Raw genomic sequence first — 8,284 nt, 5'->3', positions numbered from 1 at the left:
GATCAACTGAGATTGCCTCAGAAGAAATAGGATCTTGGAAAGTTCCTAATACCTTGTACCATAGACACCATGACCTTTTAGAAGGCTCTATGTGACCTTGGGTCAGGAATAAACTCATGCCACTCTCTGTAATGGAGAAATTGGGAATCTTTGAGGTACAAGCTGCTAAAATCTCATTAGAGATGGCAGACAATTCCAGAAAACAGGCTTATGGACAAGTAGAGGACATATTAGTAAAGGTTGAAGGCCTTTACATCCCTGCTGATTTCATAATCCTAGATACTGGGGAGGATAAGGATGAATCCATCATCCTTGGAAGACCCTTCCTAGCCACAGCAAGAGTTGTGATTGATGTTAACAGAGATGAACTAGTCCTTCAATTGAATGAGGACTCCCTTGAGTTTAAAACTCAAGGACATCCTTCTGTAAATATGGAAAAGAGGCACAGTAAGCTTCTCTCAAAACAGAGTCAACCAGAGCCCCCACAGCCAAACTCTAAGTTTGGTGTTGGGAGGCCACAACCAAACTCTAAGTTTGGTGTTAAACTCCCATATCCAAACTCTAAGTTTGGTGTTGGGGAGTCTCAACAATACTCTGAACATCTATGAGGCTCCATGAGAGCCCACTGTCAAGCTGTTGACATTAAAGAAGCGCTTGTTGGGAGGCAACCTAATTTTTATTTATCTAATTTTATTTTTATTTTTGTTGTTCTTTCATGTTTTATTAGGCTCATGATCATGTGGAGTCGCAAAATAAATAGAAAAATCAAAAACAGAATAAAAAACAGCAGAAGAAAAATCACACCCTGGAGGAAGGACTTACTGGCGTTTAAACGCCAGTAAGGAGCATCTGGCTGGCGTTCAACGCCAGAACAGAGCATAGATCTGGCGTTGAACGCCCAAAACAAGCAGCATCTTGGCGTTCAGACACCAGGAATGCACACTGAGGAAAGCTGGCACTGAACGCCAGAATCAAGCATAGAACTGGCGTTCAACGCCAGAAACATGCTGCATCTGGGAGCTGAACGCCTAGAACAAGCATCAATTCGGCGTTTAAACGCCAGAATTGCATACAAAGGCATTTTACATGCCTAATTGGTGCAGGGATGCAATTCCTTGACACCTCAGGATCTGTGGACCCCACAGGATCCCCACCTACCTCCACTCATACTCTTCCCTCTTCTCAATGTTCATCCTCTCTTCCCAATAAACACCCTTTCCCAAAACCCTTCACCAATCACCTCAAGCTCTCTTCCCTATTACCTATTCACCACTCACATCCACCCACTCTTCCCCATAAACCTATTTCATACACCCCACCTACCTTCAAAATCCAAAATCACTTTCCCACCCAAACCCACCCTAAATGGCCGAACCTAACCCCTCTCCCTTCACTATATAAACCCCTCCATTCTTCTTTAATTTCACACAACACAACCCCCTCCTCCTCTTCTTGGCCAAAACACATCTCTCTCTCCCTCTCCTCCATTTCTTCTTCTTCTTCATCTATTCTTTCTTTTCTTGCTCCAGGGCGAGCAATATTCTAAGTTTGGTGTGGTAAAAGCATAAAGCTTTTTGTTTTTTCATTACCATTGATGGCACCTAAGACCGGAGAATCCTCTAGAAAAGGGAAAGGGAAGACAAAAGCTTCCACCTCCGAGTCATGGGAGATGGAAAGATTCATCTCCAAAGCCCATCAAGACCACTTCTATGATGTTGTGGCCAAGAAGAAGGTGATCCCCGAGGTCCCTTTCAAACTCAAGAGAAATGAGTATCCAGAAATCCGACATGAAATCCAAAGAAGAGGTTGGGAAGTTCTAACAAAACCCATCCAACAAGTCGGAATTCTAATGGTTCAAGAGTTCTATGCTAATGCATGGATCACCAGGAACCATGATCAAAGTAAGAACCCGAACCCAAAGAATTATCTCACCATGGTTCGGGGGAAATACTTAGATTTTAGTCTGAAAAATGTGAGGTTGGCGTTTAACTTGCCTATGATGCAAGGAGATGCACGCCCCTACACTAGAAGGGTCAACTTTGATCAAAGGTTGGACCAAGTCCTCATGGACATATGTGTGGAAGGAGCTTAATGGAAGATTGACTCAAAAGGCAAACCGGTTCAACTTAGAAGACTGGACCTCAAGCCTGTGGCTAGAGGATGGTTGGAGTTCATCCAACGCTCCATCATTCCCACTAGCAACCGATCTGAAGTTATTGTGGATCGAGCCATCATGATTCATAGCATCATGATTGGAGAGGAAGTAGAAGTTCATGAAGTCATCTCCCTTGAACTCTACAAAATAGCCGAAAAGCCCTCCCCCTTGGCAAGGCTAGCTTTCCCTCATCTTATTTGCCATCTATGTTACTCAGCTGGAGCTTTCATAGAAGGAGACATTCCCATTGAGGAAGAGAAGCCCATCACTAAGAAAAGGATGGAGCAAACAAGAGAGCCCACTCATGGAGCTCAAGAAACACGTGAGGAAGCTCATCATCAAGAAATCCCTGAGATACCTCAAGGGATGCACTTTCCTCCACAAAATTTTTGGGAGCAAATCAACACCTCCCTAGGAGAACTAAATTCCAACATGGGACAACTAAGGGTGGAACATCAAGAGCACTCCATCATCCTCCATGAAATTAGAGAAGATCAAAGAGCTATGAGGGAGGAGCAACAAAGACAAGGAAGAGACATAGAAGAGCTCAAGGACATCATTGGTTCCTCAAGGAGAAAACGTCACCATCACTAAGGTGGACTCATTCCTTGTTCTTAAACTTTCTGTTTTTCATTTTCTTATATTAAATGTTTATCTATGTTTGTGTCTTCATTACATGATCATTAGTGTCTAAGTGTCTATGCCTTAAAGTAGTGAATATGAATCCATCACCTCTCTTAAATGAAAAATGTTTTAATTCAAAAGAACAAGAAGTACATGAGTTTTGAATTTATCCTTGAACTTAGTTTAATTATTTTGATGTGGAGACAATACTTTTTGTTTTCTGAATGAATGCTTGAACAGTGCATATGTCTTCTGAAGTTGATGTTTTAGAATGTTAAATATGTTGGCTCTTGAAAGAATGATGAACAGGAGACATGTTATTTGATAATCTGAAAAATCATAAAAATGATTCTTGAAGCAAGAAAAAGCAGTGAATATAAAAGCTTGCAGAAGAAAAAAAAATGGCGAAAAAAAAAAGAGAAAAAGCAAGCAGAAAAAGCCAAAAGCTCTTAAAACCAAAAGGCAAGAGAAAAAAGCCAATAACCCTTAAAACCAAAAGGCAAGGGTAAATAAAAAGGATCCCAAGGCTTTGAGCATCAGTGGATAGGAGGGCCTAAAGGAATAAAATCCTGGCCTAAGCGGCTAAACCAAGCTGTCCCTAACCATGTGCTTGTGGCATGAAGGTGTCAAGTGAAAACTTGAGACTGAGCGGTTAAAGTCAAGGTCCAAAGCAAAAGAAGAGTGTGCTTAAGAACCCTGGACACCTCTAATTGGGGACTTTAGCAAAGCTAAGTCACAATCTGAAAAGGTTCACCCAGTTATGTGTCTGTGGCATTTATGTATCCGGTGGTAATACTGAAAAACAAAGTGCTTAGGGCCACGGCCAAGACTCATAAAGTAGCTGTGTTCAAGAATCAACATACTGAACTAGGAGAATCAATAACACTATCTGAACTCTGAGTTCCTATAGATGCCAATCATTCTGAACCTCAATGGATAAAGTGAGATGCCAAAACTATTCAAGAGGCAAAAAGTTACAAGTCCCGCTCATCTGATTGGAGCTATGTTTCATTGATATTTTGGAATTTATAGTATATTCTCTTCTTTTTATCCTATTTGATTTTCAGTTGCTTGGGGACAAGCAACAATTTAAGTTTGGTGTTGTGATGAGCGGATAATTTATACGCTTTTTGGCATTATTTTTAGTATGTTTTTATTAGGATCTAGTTACTTTTAGGGATGTTTTCATTAGTTTTTATGTTAAATTCACATTTCTGGACTTTACTATGATTTTGTGTGTTTTTCTATGATTTCAGGTATTTTCTGGCTGAAATTGAGGGACTTGAGCAAAAATCAGATTCAGAGGTAGAAGAAGGACTGCTGATGTTGTTGGATTCTGACCTCCCTGCACTCAAAGTGGATTTTCTAGAGCTACAGAACTCAAAATAGAGCGCTTCTAATTCTGTTGGAAATTAGATATCTAGGGCTTTCCAGCAATATATAATAGTCCATACTTTGGCCGATTTTAGATGACGCAAAAGGGCGTTGAACGCCAGTTCTACGCTGCAGTCTGGAGTGAAACGCCAGAAACACGTCACAAACCAGAGTTGAACGCCAGAAACACGTTACAAACTGGCATTCAACTCCAAGAATGACCTCTCCACGTGTAAACTTCAAGCTCAGCCCAAGCACACACCAAGTGGGCCCCGGAAGTGGATTTATGCATGAATTACTTACTTCTGTAAACCCTAGTAACTAGTTTAGTATAAATAGGACTTGTTACTATTGTATAAAGGACCTTTTGATCAGTTTTATGCTATCGTAGACTTTCATGGGGGCTGGCCATTTGGCCATGCCTAGACCATTATCACTTATGTATTTTCAAACGGTAGAGTTTCTGCACTCCATAGATTAAGGTGTGGAGCTCTGCTGTTTCTCATGATTTAATGCAAAGTACTACTATTTTCTATTCAATTCAACTTATTCTGCTTCTAAGATATCCATTCGCACCCAAGAACATGATGAATGTGATGATTATGTGACGCTCATCATCATTCTCACTTATGAACGCGTGCCTGACAAACACTTCCGTTCTACATGCAACCAAGCTAGAATGAGTATCTCTTAGATATTTAATACAGGGGACCGAGTCTGAGTTATTAGTATCTTCATGGTATAAGTTAGAACCCATGGATGGCCATTCCTGAGATCCGAAAAGTCTAAACCTTGTCTGTGGTATTCCGAGTAGGATCTGGTAAGGGATGGCTGTGTCGAACTTCAAACTCGCGAGTGCTGGGCGTAGTGACAGACGCAAAAGGATAGTAAATCCTATTCCAGTATGATCGAGAACCTCCAGATGATTAGCCATGCCGTGACAGAGCATTTGGACCATTTTCACAGAGAGGATGGGATGTAGCCATTGACAACGGTGATGCCCTTACAGAAAGCTTGCCATGGAAAGGAGTAAGACTGATTGGATAAAGACAGCGGGAAAGCAGAGATTCAGAGGAATGAAAGCATTTCTATACGCTTATCTGAAATTCTCACCAATGAATTACATAAGTATTTCTATCTTTATTTTCTGTTTATTTATTATTATTATTCGAAAACTCCATAACCATTTGATATCCGCCTAACTGAGATTAACAAGATGACCATAGCTTGCTTTATACCAACAATCTCCGTGGGATCGACCCTTACTCACGTAAGATTTTATTACTTGGATGACCCAGTGCACTTGCTGGTTAGTTGTGCGAAGTTGTGAAGTTATGTTTGGACCATGGTATGGTGCACCAGTTATTGGCGCCATTGCCAGGGAGAGAACGAACAACAAATTTTACAACCTCAGAGTAACAATTTCGCATACCACTCTCCTTGCTGGTGGTTTGGGAGTAGCTTTCTCTTTACCTTTCTTGGTGGCCATCCTGAAAAAGGAAAGAGAAAGTGAGATGTAAAGCGAAGGGTTCGAGCAAGGGAGTGAACAAAATGGTTGATAATCAATGCACGGTGAAGAAGGATGTCGTTAACACATGGTCTAAACTACATGTGAAAAGTTCATCAAATGTAATATAATGAGTGCATGTGATGGCAATTGAATGCGGGATGTTTATTGGCATGCCGGCAAAGGCATGAGTAGCACAGATCAAGCATTCAATGTCCAAGTTAGATTACCAAGTCTTTCAAACTGGAAATCTATTTGTATTGACAATTATATGAAATTAATAAAATATAAAAGGGGTTTTGTGAAAAACAGGCATTAAAGTAGTAGTGTAGAATGAGTAAAAATAATGTGTAATGCCATACAGGCGTTTTCGCAAACACTTGGCATGCATGTTGAATACGTTATTGGAAGTAGTAAATTTAGTCATGCAAGCGACCCTTTTTGAAAAGTAATATATAATTGTCAAACAAGTCCATGATAATCCACAAGCAAAATATAGAAAATAAAGACCTAAATAGATTTTCAACACCAATTAAAAGGAATAAAAAAAAAGAAAGAAGGAAAAAGAAAAAGAAAATATAGATAAAGAAAGTAAAAAGAAAAAAGAAGTATAAAACATAAAAAAATTAAGAATAATAATGAAAAAGTAAAGAAGGAAGAAGAAAATAAAAACCTTGATAATGGTGGTGAAAAAGACAGAAAAAAGGGGGAGAGTAAAAAAAATGAGAAAGAGTAAGAAGGAAGAAGGGAGAAGAAAGAAGTAAGAAGGGATAAGAAAAATTAGGATTTGGGGAAGAAAAGATAAGATATTTTGGCTGATCTAGATATTCTGTGCGACGCATGTGACGCGGACGCGTGGGTCACGCGGTCGCGTGACCTGAATTGTGCGATTGGAGCGAGGGCAGCGACGCGTTCGCGCAACTCTCTGTGTTAAACTCATTTTGCCAAAACTTAGGGTGACGCGATCGCGTGACCTGAATTGTGCGATTGGCGCGAGGGCAGTGACGCGTTCGCGCAACTCTCTGTGTTAAACTCATTTTGCCAAAACTTAGGGTGACGCGATCGCGTGGTTGACGTGGTCGTGTGAATAGCCATGTTTAGAGGACGAGGCGGCCGCGTGGGGCACGCGGTCACGTGACAGGGCTGGTGCTTCTAACATCACTCTAGCCCCACTCCATCGCAACTTGCTGCCATACACCCCCTTTACGTCGATTTTTAGGGTCACGCATTCGCGTGGGTGACGCGAACTCGTGGGAGGCTTATTTTCCAAATGACGCGGCCGCGTCGTTGACGCGGACGCGTTGGCATATTTGTGCCTAAGGCACGCCTCCAATCACGCTTTCGCGTGATTCTCTGTCTAATTCTCTTTTCTTCAACAGTGTTGTCTTCCTGGAGCTGTGGGCATTCATCAGTATAATGACTATAATCAGCACAGATCCCGCATACTCTTTGTGGAACTAACTGTTGGCTTTGTTGTGGTGAAGGCTGAGCTTGATGTGCTTGTTGTTGGTTCAACTGCATCTGTTTAAGTAGGTTGGTCATTTCACATATACTCTGTGTCAGAGCAGTAGTTTCTTTGCTAGAGGAAACCTCTGCAACAGCTTTGGGGTTGCGCCTCTGTCTGTGATTCCTAGTGGACTCAGCTAAGTCGCTGATCAGTTGCCATGCTTCATCTGCGGTTTTATACTTTTTCAGAGAACCATTACTGGCACCTTCCAGTGTAGTCTTATCCTGGGGGTTCATGCCTTGAGTGAAGTAGCTGATCAATACTAGTTTACCAATCATGTGATGGGGACATGCGTCCAGGAGATTGTTGAAGCGCTCCCAATATTCATAGAGAGTCTCTGATTCACCTTGAACAATGCAGGAGATCTCTTTTCTCAGTCTATCTGTGACTTCAGCTGGGAAGTATTTTTCCCAAAATTCTCTCCTGAGTGTATCCCAGTTGGTAACAGTTGCTTTAGGTTGGGAGTAGTACCACTCCCTCGTCTTTCCCTCAAGAGAAAATGGAAAAGCGGTTAACAGAATAGAAGTTTCATCTGCACCATGACGCCTAACAGTAGAACAGGCTGTCTGGAAATCCCTAAGGTGCTTGATAGGCTCTTGAGCAGGTAAGCCATGAAACTTGGGCATCAAGTTGATCAGTGCGGTTTTTAGTTCAAAATCTGCAGCTGTAGTCGGGTGATGCACTTGATACGGCTGCAGTGTAAAATCTGGGGCTCCTGCCTCCTGGAGAGTAATCATCCTAGGTGCTGCCATATTTCCTGCACGTAAATCAACTAGATCAGTAGTAAATGAGCTTGCCTCACTCTCAGATGGCGGTTTACATTTGCCCTCAGATGAAACTGGTGAATTGATAATAATCACTTCACCGCCCTCAGAGGCTAGTCGACGTCGAGTTCGTCTAATATGCGAAAGAGTTCCTTCAATTTCAGGATCAAATGGGACTAAACTCGGATCAGGCAATAAACACGTCATTCAATGAGAAAGACATGTAACTCATGGTAACAGAAATAAAAAAAATAATAAAATATGCAAATAAAAATAAAATATATACACTAATTAATAATTTAGCACACTATTGCAACTCCCCGGCAACGGCGCCAAAAATTGATGCGTGGCAG

At 41.4% G+C, this 8,284-nt stretch overlaps 1 non-coding gene across 1 annotated transcript; it reads left to right on the top strand.

The window, feature by feature from the left end:
- Positions 1-7,439: 7,439 nt before the first annotated feature.
- LOC112787767 (small nucleolar RNA R71) lies at positions 7,440-7,547 on the top strand. The gene has a single exon (XR_003195160.1). It is a non-coding gene; the product is annotated as a small nucleolar RNA R71 (small nucleolar RNA).
- Positions 7,548-8,284: the final 737 nt, after the last annotated feature.

This window comes from Arachis hypogaea, chromosome 20, assembly GCF_003086295.3.
Source record: "Arachis hypogaea cultivar Tifrunner chromosome 20, arahy.Tifrunner.gnm2.J5K5, whole genome shotgun sequence".
Taxonomy (NCBI): domain Eukaryota; kingdom Viridiplantae; phylum Streptophyta; class Magnoliopsida; order Fabales; family Fabaceae; genus Arachis; species Arachis hypogaea.
The sequence above is the reverse complement of the archived record's forward strand: the minus strand, read 5'-3'. Positions and strand labels throughout refer to the sequence as shown.